Source organism: Sapajus apella, unplaced genomic scaffold (genome assembly GCF_009761245.1).
Source record: "Sapajus apella isolate SASKATOON/1434 unplaced genomic scaffold, GSC_monkey_1.0 scaffold182, whole genome shotgun sequence".
In the NCBI taxonomy this organism is placed as follows: Eukaryota; Metazoa; Chordata; class Mammalia; order Primates; family Cebidae; genus Sapajus; species Sapajus apella.
Genome location: NW_022437122.1, coordinates 1144830 through 1158764, shown reverse-complemented (window position 1 = coordinate 1158764; position 13935 = coordinate 1144830). Strand labels below are relative to the sequence as shown.

At 39.0% G+C, this 13935-nt stretch overlaps 1 protein-coding gene across 2 annotated transcripts in view; it reads right to left on the bottom strand.

The window, feature by feature from the left end:
- Nucleotides 1-10440, bottom strand: part of PTPDC1 (protein tyrosine phosphatase domain containing 1) — a 70982-nt gene extending 60542 nt beyond the window's left edge. Inside the window, exon 1 of one of the 2 annotated variants that reach the window (XM_032268507.1) lies at nt 10114-10440. The gene's annotated coding sequence lies outside the window, so the exon portion shown is untranslated. The remainder of the gene's footprint in view (nt 1-10113) is intronic. The other variant, XM_032268508.1, reaches the window with a different exon arrangement.
- Between the last annotated feature and the right edge of the window lie 3495 nt (nt 10441-13935).

The following is a 13935-nucleotide window of genomic DNA, read 5'->3' as shown; positions in this document are numbered from 1 at the left end:
GACTTGCTTTGCTGTGATATGAACTTTATTGTGGTAGTCTGGAAACAACCTGCAATATCTCTGAGGTGTGCTGTATAAAAAATGCACGACATGACATACTCTCACTGAAGGGGAAGGGGAGAATGGAGTGTAAGAAACTTGAGAAATGAATGGAAACTGTAAAAGAAAACAACAACAAAACCCTGTATATAAGCACTGTTCTGTAGTAGGTAATAGTTTTTATGGAAATATGGGTTAATAGTTTTGATACTGCTGTACATGTATACTGGAATTGAAAAAATAAGTAAAATGATGGTGAATGGTAGGAGCCAGGTTTCTCACTATGGACTGGGTAGTTACAGATAAGTAAGGAGGAAAGGCAAGAATAAGTTCTCAGATTCTAAGACATCAGGATGAAATCTTCTTTAGCTTAATACAGACACTGATGAGTAAAATAGAAATAAAAATATGTATGCATACACAGGTTAATATGCATACATATAGTTCCTACCTGTGGTCACTGACATGGCCTAAAAGCAATGACACTCCAAGAGCGATGAGCATATCAGAGCAAATCTGGTTTCTAATACTATTTTCCAATAAAAGAAGCCGGGGTCCTTGTTGAAGTGATTAATTTTAGGGCTAGAGCAGAGAATACAAAAGATTAGCCTGGAGCATCATGTAGTGCCAGAAAGTGGGAAAGTGCTCAAAACACAGAGACTAATGAGAACGTCAAAAAGATTTAGGAGCAACTGAAAGAACTCCCAACAGCAAAAGTAGAAATAATTTGAGTAACAAAATAAACAATGCAGTATTCAGGTAAAACTGGCCAGCAACAGAAAACCTAAAAGTTAATAAAAACAGTTCAGTTTTATCTACAGCTTTACAAATTTGAGGGGTTTTTAAGTTGATTTGTCTACTAAGGAGGTCTACCATGGATCCAAGTAATAATCACTTAGAAAGCAGAATTTAGAAGGTATAGGCTAAAAGTGTAATTATTCTACAATCTCTTAAGCAAGGGCATTCACACTTTAAAAATACACAAGTAATTAGCAGGACTCTGTTTTCCCTGTTTTGAACTATCTAAACAGTGGTATCAGATGGGACAGAAGAAAATTATCTAAACGGCAATCCTTTCCCCATGTGTACCAGGCAACAAATGCAATTAATCACAGAGAGAGGAAAACCTCCCCTGTGGTCCTTGCTTATTAACTCTCTTTTCAAAGAGCTTTTGCTCAAAGGAAAGAAAACACTGAACTAGAGTCAGTTGATTTGTACATCCTGGAATGCTAAGGCTCATTACATGGGAGGCATGATAGAACTTTTGCAAAACAGGCATATAGAATGAAGGAAGATGTAAAGATCAGTTGGCATAGGGGCTGAAAATACCAACTCAACTATGAGGTAGGAAAAAAAAAAAGAGATAGCTGTCCAATAATAATGTTCAATGGACATGGTGAAGGAGACCTTGTTCAGGTAGGCCACTGATACAAAGTATCAGAAGCATAAGAATTGTTCAAGAAGTAATAGCAATGATGATAGTGAATATTACAAATCATCCAAGTCAGGATGGTCAGTACCTAGGAGTCTTCAGGTACGAAGAGTTGGAAAAGATGTTTTGGCATTAGCTGCAGAACATTATCATGGCAATCTATTAAAAATCAGTGTTTTAATGGTAAAAATTTCTATAATTTAAAGGAAGACAAATACAAAACTGTATACAAGTATGTAAAAATAAATATACACAAACTGAAACAGATTGACCAAAATGCTAATGATGGGAGTATAGCCGACTTTTTTCCTTTGTATGTTTCTATATATTCTATTATTATATTATTCCTCAAATGACTAAAACAAACTTTAAAAATTAGTTTTTACTAACACCTTTCACTAAAGACACATAATGGCCTACATACCTACAGGTATCCAGGGGAAATCAATCTGGAATTAAATTAAACCTGCTGTGGTTTATTCACAGGGTGGATAAAAGATTCTGATCTTAAAATAGGAATAACCCCATTTGTTCATGGACTAGGTTAAAAATAGATACTTAATGTATACATGTTCAATTTAAATAAAGAGGATGTCAAATAAAAATTATAGGAGGCCGTTGTTTTGGACTGAGATCCTGGACTAGGCTCAACTGGCCAGACCAAACCAGAATGGAGTCACTCATGAATGTAATTAACCTGAACTCTGAAATGAGCCAATCTTCCAAAAAACTAGAGATTCACAGCAATCAGTAGAGGCCCAGTTTACCTGAGCTGGCATGGTAAAGAAGTCTCCTCTGTTTGAATCCTGTAAGGAAAGTAACTTTGTAACTACCAATCTGTTTTTTGCTCCTTCTTTCTGCTTTCTTTAGCCTTTTTCTACTTATAAATTACATCTCCTTTGCTCAGCTCACTGGAGTGGCTTTTGAAGTCTTTAGATGGGATGCTGCCCAATTCACAAATCCCTAACAAAAGATCTTTAAGTTAAATCTGTTGAAATTTGATTTTTAACAAGGGTCAAAAAACACTCATAGGAGCTATCCTTTGATATAACCATTTTTAATAGAATCTACTATAGATTAAGAAAGAGACAAATTAGTAAACTAATGGAATGTTCACAATGATAGAATTGTAAATGATTTCTTTTTCTGCTTATTGGTATTTTATTTTACTTTTTTTTTTTTTTGGCAAGGTCTTGCTCTGTAACCCAGTCAAGAGCATAGAAGCATGATCATGGCTCACTGTAGCCTCAACCTCCTGGGCTCAAGCAATCCTCCTGCCTCATTTAAAAATTTTTTTGTAGAGACAAGGTCTCACTATATTGCCCAGGTTGGTCTTGAATTCCTGAGCTCCGCAATCCTCCTGCCTTGGCCTCATAAAGTGCTGGGATTACAGGTGTGAGCCACAACACCTGATCCTTATTGGTATTTTCTACATTTTCATAGTCAATGTTTTATGGGAATAAAAATGCAATTTTCAAATGACTATGGCTGCATTGGCTACTATTAAGTACATTTTTAGTAATATACTTTCATGCTACATTTTAAAATACATTTATAGCATTGTTTTTAATAGCTAGTATAAATTTATTTAATCTGTAGCCTGGGTTATTTGTATATAATTTCTTATAAAGACATTTAGAATGAAGTAAAAAACACTGAGTATTCCAAAACAGAGATAATTTAATAGTCAAATATATTTGTACATTAACAGTAGATCATTCTGAAGAATGATTAGCCATAGAACATCCTGAAGAGTCAGTTGAAACGCTCTGCAAAGAAGAGAACTTAAAGTGCTCCTTTTTTGACTGGATAACCTTCCTTCAGTGACTTCTCCAACAAAACCCTCCTATGCTGGGCTTATGGGGTGGGAAGGGGGCAGGAAAAATTAAGGACGGAAAGGAGCAGAGAAGTGGATTTTGTTCCTGGGTCACAATTTGGGTTTATGAATTTATCCTGTACAGTAATTTATTAACAGTAGTCTTCTGGTCCCTGTTCTAGAAAAAAAGAATTCTGCTTAAAAACAATCATGTGAGTAAAAAGCCTACTTATTTACCACATATTCGATTTTAAAAAAATACAAGCTACAAAAGAGAACACAGTATGATCTCATTTTTATAAAAGAATCGCACACATACACATATATAAAAGACTGGAAAAATATAAACCAAAATATTAACAGAGTGGATTATGGGTGGTTTTTATTTTCTGATCTCTGATATTTTCTAAATTTGGCAATACATATTACTTTGAGAAGAAAACAATGTTATTTTTAAAACACATACTGCAAACTTCTTGGGGAACAGAATAAAGTAAAAACAGTCAAAGCACTAACTAGGCAATTTAATTCCTAAAACAGAAGACTCAAGGAAATGGAGAAAATGTAAATTCCTAGAATCTTTTCCACCTAAGAGTTGAATTGGTCTTTATAAGGTATAAAAGTAACACATTAAGATTGGCTGCAAAGGCATGATTCTAAATGAGAAAATGTTTCCACAAAAGCTAACACTATCTGGATCTTCTTAAGCATACAGGATTTGGCCACTTAATCTTGTAGTAGATCCATTTAAACCATTACAATGCCTGCCTGGCAAATAGTAAGTGCTCAAAATTTGATAAAACAATGTTCTGAGTTCATAACATATAGGACAAGGCAACTTTCCTTTTGAAGGGAAGATTGACACAAATTACTGGATAAAACAGTTGTCAAGAGAGCAAATAGTGCTGCTTGAATTCTAACGTATAGAAATGACTCTTACAGATGAAAAAATGCAATTCTGTTTCTCTTGATTAATTATTCGTGAGTCTTCTCCTAATCATTCTCCATCAATAGTGGCCAACTCCCTGTGCTGTGCACTGCGGCATCCAGCCAGGGAAGTCTAATCTAGAGATTGATACTTACTCATTCCACACAGAAAGAACAGAGAGGAAGTATTCTTTTGTAGCCACCAGAATCAGAGCAGGCGATGGCTTGTGGTAGAACTTATCACTCAAAAAGCTGCAGGTTAATATCATAAGGTTTACCATCCAAGAACACAATGGTTAGATTTTAAACCATGACAAAAAAATTAATCTAAATAAACCGATGCATATATGGTCAATATTTGACAAAGGTGCCAAGAGTACATATGGGGAAAGGATAATCTTTTAAATAAATAGTGTTGAGAAAACTATTTACATGCAAAAAAAAAAAAAAAAGAGAGAGAGAGAAAGAAACTGAATCCCCATCTTACACCACTTACATAAATTATGTAACTCAAAATGGATTAAAGACTTAAATCTAACACCTAAAACTAACTCCTAGAAGAAAACAGTGGGATAAAGTTCTTTGACATTAATCTTGGCAATAATTTGTTGGATGTGACACCAATAGCACAGTCAACAAAAGCAAAAATAAAAAAGCAGATATACAACAAACCAAAAACCTTCTGCACAGCAAAGGGAGCAATCAACAAAATGAGAAGACAACCTACAGAATGGGAGAAAATGTTTGCAAACCATATATCTAATAAGGGATTACTATCCAAAATACATCAGGAACTCATACAATTCAGTAGCAATAATGCAAATAATCCAATTAAAAATGGGCAAAGGACCTTAACAGACGTTTTTCCAAATAAGACGTACGAATGGCCAACAGTTACACGAAAAGCTGCTTAATATCACTAATCGTGAGGGAGTGCAAATCAAATCCATGAGGAGGTATCACCTCACGCCTGTTAGAATGGCATTAAGAATACGTCAAAAGGTAAATGTTGGCAAGGATGTGGAAAAAAGGGAACCTTTGTGTCCTGTTGGTGGGTATGTAAATTGGTATAGCCACTATGGAAAACAGTATGAATGTTCCTCAAAAAATTAAAAATAGAACTACCACTCTATTCAGCATTCCCTTTTCTGGGTGTTTACCCAAAATATTTGAAATGAGTTGAAGAGATGTCTGCATGCCCATGTTTATTGCAGAAGTATTTACAATGGCCAAATTATGGACTCAAACTAAGGGTCTATCAACAGATGAATGGACAAAGAAAACGTGGTATATGGATACACACACACACACACACACACACACACACAAATGAACTACTATTCAGCCTTAAAAAAGAAATAAATTCTGACATTTGCCACAACATGGATGGAGTAAGAGAACATTATGCAAAGTGAAATAAGCCAGGCACAGAAGTACAAATACCACATGTTCCACTTATATTAGGAGTCTAAAACACTTGAACTCATAGAAGCAGAAAATAGAATGGTGGTTACCAGAAACTGGCAGTTTGGAGGAATAGGAAGATGAAGGCAAAAGGGTACAAAGCATCAGTTAGACAAGAAGGATTGGGTTTTTAAAAACTGAGATCTATTGCACAGTGTGGTGAATATAGTTAATAACAGTATATTACACTATATTGAAAACTTCTTGGGAAAGAGTATTGGGAACAGAATAAAATAAAAATACAGTCACAACACCAATTAAACAGGCAATTTAATTCCTGAAACAGAAGACTCAAAGAAGTAGAGAAAATGTAAATTCCTAGAATCTTTTCTACCTAAGAGTTGAATTAGTCATTATAAGGTATAAAAGAAACACATTACGATTGACTGCAGAAGATGATTCTAAATGAATCACATACATTTCAAAATTGATAACAGTAAATTTCAAATGTTCTTGTAGCAAAAAATAAGTATGTGAGGTGATGAAAATGTTAATTAGCTTGACTTAGTTATTCCACAATGAATAAATCATAGCATCATTTTGTACTCCATAAATATATAAAATTATAAATTATCAATTTAAAATAACATTTAAAAATTTCAGATAAACCACTGAGAAAGATTATTGGTGGCACAATTAAGTGTTCACATTGTTATTAAAAAGAATGATTTCTAAGAAAAATGACATAACTTCTTAGAAGCAGAAAAATTATCAAAACATTGACATTTTAATGGAAAAAATGTAAATTACTACCCTTGGATCAACTGTAAACATTTCAGACCTAGGAAATTTTTAACTGTGTTCTCATTTATTTTCCTTAAATCTCCCATTTTCTCTTTTGTTCGTTTTTATTTATTTATGTTTTTTGAGACAGAGTGAGTCTCACTCTATCACCCAGGCTGGTGTGCAGTGGTGCACTCTCGGCTCACTTCAACCTCTGTCTCCCAGGTTTAAGTGATTCTCCTGCCTTAGTCTCCTGAGTAGATGGGATTACAAGTATATGCCACCACACTCTGCTAATTCTTACATTCTTAGTAGAGACGGGGTTTCATCATGTTGGCCAGGCTGGTCTCTAACTCCTGACCTCAGGTGACCCGCCCACCTCAGTCTCCCAAAGTGCTGGGATTACAGGCATGAGCCACTATGACTGGCCACAAATCTCCCATTTTCTGACACATAATCTAATTTCAAAATCTTGAGATTTAAGAGTTTAAGACAATTTATTAATATTTTTTCACAAATTTAAACTCAGTGAGGCACATACTTTTTCACCAAGTTAAATCCATGGACATTATTCAGTTTTAGTGTTTAAGCATTTATCACAATCTGTCATTACTTTGTTTTTTTTACTTACTATCTTTTCCTTATATAACTTTTTAGGTTAGGGACCTTGTCTATCTTCCTCACAGTTATATTGTCTACATCTACCATACTGCCTGGCACATAACAAGTGTTCATAAATATCTGCTGAATTAACAAATGGATGATTTTGGTCATACAGAGCAAAACCTGATAAAGAACTAGACAGTCAATTTACCCTTAGTTTTCCCAGCAAAGTTTTTAAAAAAGGTGGCCCACTATTTTTATAATTTTTTTTTTTACATCTCACATATAGTTAAGTGCTTCAGAAAATGCATCTTTTTGGAAATGAAAATGATCTTAAATATTACAGCAAGATAGGAACTTATAAACTTGCTCTAAAGAGAGTGAGAGAGAAAAAGAACTAATATTAAGAGAAAACAGTTGTGCTTAGCACTCTGCTACGGCATTACACATGCTGTCTCATATAACTGTCACAACCCTGGAGGCACTGTCCCCATTTGAAAGATTAGGAAAGTGAGAATCAGAGAGGAAGAACTGAGAATCAGAAAGGAAGTCACCGGCCCAAGGTCACATAACTAGAAAGTACTAGATTTGGGATTAGAACACTGGTTCTTCCTTAAACCCACTTTATTTCCTCTACCCCATGTTGCCTCCACAGAAACCAGAAAAATGAAATACAACTTTTTCAGTAACAACACATTAAGTACATGAAACAATCCAGATAATACTTGCAAAGGAATGTTTTGATTATTCAACTTATATCATTCCTAGAAAAAGAAATATGTAATTACATAAAACATAATTATGAAGAAACATTTCAATATATACATTTTCACATCCTCTATACTGCTTAATTTACAGCAAAGAAAACGTTCAGACTTTGAGGCAGTTGTTGGTTTTGTAAAAGGATGTGCAGGCTGGGCACGGTGGCTCATAGCTGTAATCCCAGCACTTTGGGAGGCCGAGGCAGGGAGATCACTCAGGCCCAGGAGTTCAAGACAAGCCCGGGCAACATGGCGAAACCCCATCTCTATAAAAAATACAAAAAAAGTAGCTGGGTGCGGTGGCACACAGCAGTAATCCCACCTACTTGGGAAGCCAAGGTGGGAGGATTGCTCGAGTCTGGCAGGTAGAGGATGCAGGGAACTGAGGTTGCAGGGAACTGAGGTTGCACCACTGCACTCTAGCCTGGGCACCAGGGCAAGACTCCGCTTCAAAGAGAAGAAAAGAAAGAAAAGAAAAGAAAAGAAAGAAAAAGAAAGAAAAGAAAAGAAAAAAAGAAAAGAAAAGAAAAGAAAGAGAAAGAAAGAAAAGAAAAGAGGAAAAGAAAAGAAAAGAAAAGAAGGAAGGGAGGGTGGGAGGAAGGAAGGGAGGGAGGGAGGGAGGGAAGGAAAAAGGATGTGCTTTTAAGAGAACTGTGAGGCCTTGTTCGGTGGTTCATACCTGCAATCCCAACACTACAGAAGGCCAAGGCTTAATTTAAGCCCAGCAGTATGAGACCAGCCTGGGTGACAGAGTGAGACCTTGTCTCAAAGTAAGTAAATAAATAATAGAAGTTTAATAGTAACTTTCAAGTAAATGCTCTCAACCTCCTTGAAAGTTTTCAAGGAGGATGAGAATAGCATAGAAATAAGCTCATATTTAAAAAAGCAAAGCAAAATTGTTAGGACCTTCTCAAAATGAGAGCTGTTCCACTGCATAGGGTGCTGTCTCCCAAACCTTGGTTTCCTCCAACAAAAGATTTCCTTCCAAAGCCTGAATGGTCACTTGTCTGGAAAAGGAGATGGAATCTCTGCTTGGGAGGAGAAATTTGAGACCCTTGGGTACAACCCCATGAAACCTTTGGGATTGGGTAAGAAATTAGACTAGAACCCTTTTTCTTAAAATGGTCCCTGAGTCACCAATACGGGAATCATCCTAGGAGGATATGAAAATTCAGATCCTCCAGCCCAGTCCCTGATACTGAATCCTCGTATCTGGAGTGGGAGCTGAGATTTTGCATTTTCAAAAAGCCACAAGGTGGAATTCTTGTGCACAAAGAGGTTTGGACACAACTGGACAAGCTGGGAACCAACAGGATGAGTGGGCGGTTTTAGAGCCATATAGACATGGATTTAAATCCCAGTTCATCCACTTAATATTAACAGCTCTGACTGTGGCAAGTCACTCAAACCCTCTGAGCTTGTTTTCCCACAGGGTAAATGAAATGACACTTTATCATGGAGATCAAATAAAATTGTGTGGGCATATGTATGTGTGTGTATTATGTATGTACCTGTGCGTATGTGTGCTAACACTGCCTGGCACAGGACTTTTATAAGATGGACTTCTGGGGTTTTCCAGCCCTCAGCCTGTGAATGCTACTATGTTTTAATCCTTCCACACACACAACTACCACAGGATCATCTGCTTATCCACCTCCCTAAAGCAGTTTCTCAACCTTTTCTTCATTTTCTCCCTCTCTTCCCAGGGGACGATTTAGACATTTTATTTCCGAATCTGCTGCCCCCATAAAATTTCAATGCTTTAGGTATATCTGCTTGTTTTGAGGCTCCTTGGAAGGCCACAAAGAACGGTAATATCTGAGATCTTTTTGCCCCCTAAGAACATGAGCAATATCACCCATGTTGGGAATGCATGTCCGAGAGGTCGACAGTTAAGCGACTTGGTCAACCTCATGTGACTAATTTAGTGGCAGAATTAGATCTAAATTAGAAGTCACAAACTAGCAGACTAGGACCAGCATATACACGTCTTTTGTTTGGCTTCCAGTATTTTGTTGTTTTTTTTTTTTAATTGATTGCCGACATTTACAAATCAAGAGATTTCACATAAAAATCCCGATATTCAACTTCTCAAGAAGAATCTGGGATAGCTCTCAGCGGCAGTTTAGAGGCACTCGCCACCCTAGAACGTGGGGGTTCTCCCAGCACCTCCCAGCAGATACCTGACTGTGAGACGCTCAAACCCAAGACGTTTAAACTTTAGTTTCAAGCTCACGACCATCAACGATTTGCCTCCAACCACGCATCACTTAATAACGAGACGTTTAAAAAGCAAATCTGAAAGAGCCATACTGAGTGTGCCGCTAAACTAGATGCGGATTCCGAACCTTTTCTCGCTCGGGATTCCAGCCCCGGGCGCCGGCTGGGGTCAGAGGGACGCGCCGTCTGTCTCGCACGTCGTCTGCGGCCGACTAAGCAAGTTGCGGCCGGCCCGGAGACGCTGCCCCGCAGAGGGTCTGCGGGTAGCGGGCCCGGGGGCAGGCCCTGCGCACCCTCACGGCGCGGCACGGATCCCTGCGGGTCCCGACGCGCCCTGGAGGCTCAGGGGTCCCGGCCCCGCCCGCCGGACAACGTCCTCCTGCTGGCGTCCAGGATGCTCCCCCACAGCGGGGCGCCCCTACGAAGGCCGCGTCTCCGGCGCCGCCCTCCGCGCGCCCGCTCTCCCACTCGCCCGCCAATCGCAGCCGCCGCCCGCCGCACGTGACGTGTGCCGGCCAACGGCGGCCCGAAGCGGACAGTGACGAGAATGGTGGCTCGGGGCATTTTCGAACTGGCGCGGGCAGTGAGAGAACGGTGAGGGACTCTGAGGGGAAGGCGCGGGGGCGGAGAGGGAACCCGAGCTAAGGGGACGGCGCTGGTCTTGAAGGGGCGCCGGTGAAGGAGGGCGGCGGAGCTGGCTCCCCGCGCTCCGCCCGCATTCTCGGGATGAGTGAAGGAGGAAGGGCCCGGAGGGCCCTGGAGCAGCGCGGACGGAGCCAGGCGTCTGGCCGCGTGTCTCCCGGCGCGGTTCCTGCGTTGTTCCTTCTGCTTCTGCTGGTCCTGTCGGCCCAAGTCCTACGGCATCGCGGCCCCAGGTGGTTCAGAGAAATCCGAGGAGCAGAGTCTGGGTGAGAGCAAGGCCCAGCAGTTGACAGTGGCCGACCGCGTTTGCCTGCGTGTAGCAGAAACCCCCAGATTCCAGTATCCTAAACCCACAAGGGGCTTTTCCCCCTCTCCTATAAAAGAAAGTGGGAGGAAGGTACCCAAGCTCGTTCGGCTCTGGCATCTGTACAGCCTGGCTTCCATCCACAAATTTGCCTTAAGGACCAAAATAGTAGTTGGAGCTCCAGCCATCACATCCTTATTTTAGAAAGGGCCTTTCTGGAAGCCCCACACAGCAGCTTCTAACTACAACTTATAGACTCGAATTTAGCAATATGCCTTGCAGAGCTGGGAACTATAATCTTAACTAGGCACATTGATGCCCTTAAAAATCTTTTTTCCAAAATGAAGGGAAGAGTGAATTTGATTAAGCAACTAGCAGTCTCAGCTGCAGCTTGCTTTTCCACCTTCACAAGAGGTCCTGTGTCTCACAGCTCAGTAGAAATAAGCCTTTCCCCTGCATCTGCAGAACAACTCATTAGACAAATCAGTACTTTCTGGCAGACCCTGTGCTAGATACTCTACATGTATTTTCACATTTAATTTCTCTAGGTAGGGATTACTAGCCCCATGTTGCAGATGACACTGGAGGATAGAAATGGTGACAAACTGTGAATGTAGAGAGGCTGTTTGACCAGATGGTCTGATACCAATTGGCTGCAGAGTTGGAAGCACATGGACCTAAGAATGTAGTTTTCTGTACCAAGTCCACAAAGGCCACTCTGCCTAAAGATGACAGGAAGCAACAAACAAGATGAGCATAGGACACTGCTCAGGAAACAGGCCGCACATAATACATCAATGCAAAAATAGTGTGACATCTAAACACCAGTATGGTGATGTAAAAAATGTGTTTTAGTAAGCAGCAGATGAAAAGAGATTTGAAAACGTCGACTTGGTATTTCTCAGCATTGTCCCACAGAGAGCAGTGCCCATAGTTGGGTTTATTAATAAGTAATGGAGGCCCTCTACTTGGACTGCCATTCCACTTACGTAGCTTGATCCTCTCAAGCTTGATTTTCAAGACTCAGGTCAATAATCATTTCTTTAGAAAGTCTTCTCTAACGAAAATCCCTCTTTTTCTCTCCCTCCATCCGTGTATTTCAGGCATTCGAAAGGTATGTTCTATAGTTATTCGGATTATATTTTGTAACCAAAAATTAAATGACTTTACTATTTTAAGTAAGCACTGGATGGGAAATCTGGACTATGTAGACATCATTACTATCACTTGGATGGTTATTCCACAGATTTGAGTCATATGTGGAAAAGCCGTCTTCAGTTTTACTTTCATTTCATGTTTACCTAACAACCTTCTTGGAGTTCCAACTCAATAAAAACAAGACTCCTCAGTGGGGGGAAAAAAAAATCACTGTATTATTTATATTATACGTAAATTCTTTAGTCTGCTAAATTTCTAAGGGCTTAAAACTGTAGCGTCATGATGACGCAAAAATTACACCATCACAAACTTATCAAAGTTTTGAATATCATTTTTTCCTTAAAAATGAGAATACATCTATCTTTATAAAATATATGTTCATTAAAAGTAAGTTTCAAGAAAGGCAGAAAAGAATGAGGAATACACATAGTGGTTTACATTGTCCAAGACATTTTTCTATGAACAGTTATTCAAATATAAATGTACTTTAAAATAAGATTATATCGTATAACTTATTTTTTATGTAACACAGCTTTGCATAGCAAAGTACCACAGACTTAATGGCTTAAAACACCACACATTTAGGCCGGGAGTGGTGGCCCACGCCTGTAATCCCAGCACATTGGGAGACCGAGGTGCGTGGATCATGAGATCAGGAGTTCGAGACCAGCCTGGCCAAGATGGTGAAACCAGTCTCTACTAAAAATACAAAGATTAACCGGGCGCCGTGGCAGGTGCCTGTAATCCCAGCTACTCGAGAGGCTGAAGAAGGAGAATCACTTGAACCCAGGAAGTGGAGACTGCAATGAGCTGAGACTGTGTCATTGCACTCCAGCCTGGGCAACAAGAGCAAAACTCTGGCTCAAAAACAAAAACAAAATACACCACACATTTACTATCTGTTTCTGTGCATCATCAGTCCTGTCACAGTTTCTGTCAACAGACTGCCATCCAGGTATTGGCCAGGGCTGCAATCTTATCAGAAGCTCAACTGGGATAAGATCCACTTCCATGTGCCCTCAGGTTACTGACAGAATTCATCTGCTTGCAGCTATAAATAGGTCACCATTTTCTTGCTGACTGTCAGCTTCTGAAGGCCACCCTCAATTCTTTGCCTTGTGGTCCTCTCTGTAGACGTCAGAAATGGCAGCTTACTTTTTCAAAGCCAACAAGGGAGAGAGAATCATAATTTTTAATAGTAACATAGCATTCCACTATACGGCTATAATGTGATTTATTTATCCTCTATAGATATTAGGTTGTTTTAAATTTTTCTTCATTATAAACAGTGTTACAGTAAATGTCCTCATGCCTATACCTTTGTGACTTCTCCTGTGATTATTTCCTTAGGATAATGCCCAGAGTGGAATTGCTAAGTCAGATGGTATACTTTTTAAATCTTTTTCTTTGTGTATTGCAAAACAGTGAAACTAAGTCCATTTATATTTCTAAGAATGTTTGAGAATGCTGGTTTGTATGCAACATTGGCATTACCCATAAGTTTCATATTTGCCAATCTAATGAGTGAAAAAAAATATTTATTGTTTTAATCAGTGAACTCAAACATATTTTCATGTTTGCTGGATATTGTGGTTTTTGAATTGTTTGCCCATTTTGCAATTGTGAAAGCACTTTGTATGTTAAGTGCTCTTTGTGGGTTGCAAATATGTTTCCTATTTTATGTTTGTTAAATTTTTGTTATTTTGTTTCTAGGGGATAATTCTGTTTATGGAGGATTTTTGGCCATAGAAAAGTTTTAAGTGTTTTTTGAAATCAATTCTATTGATTTTCCTAATGCTTTTTACTTTTGATGCCATGCTTAGAAATGCCTTTCCCACCTAAGGGC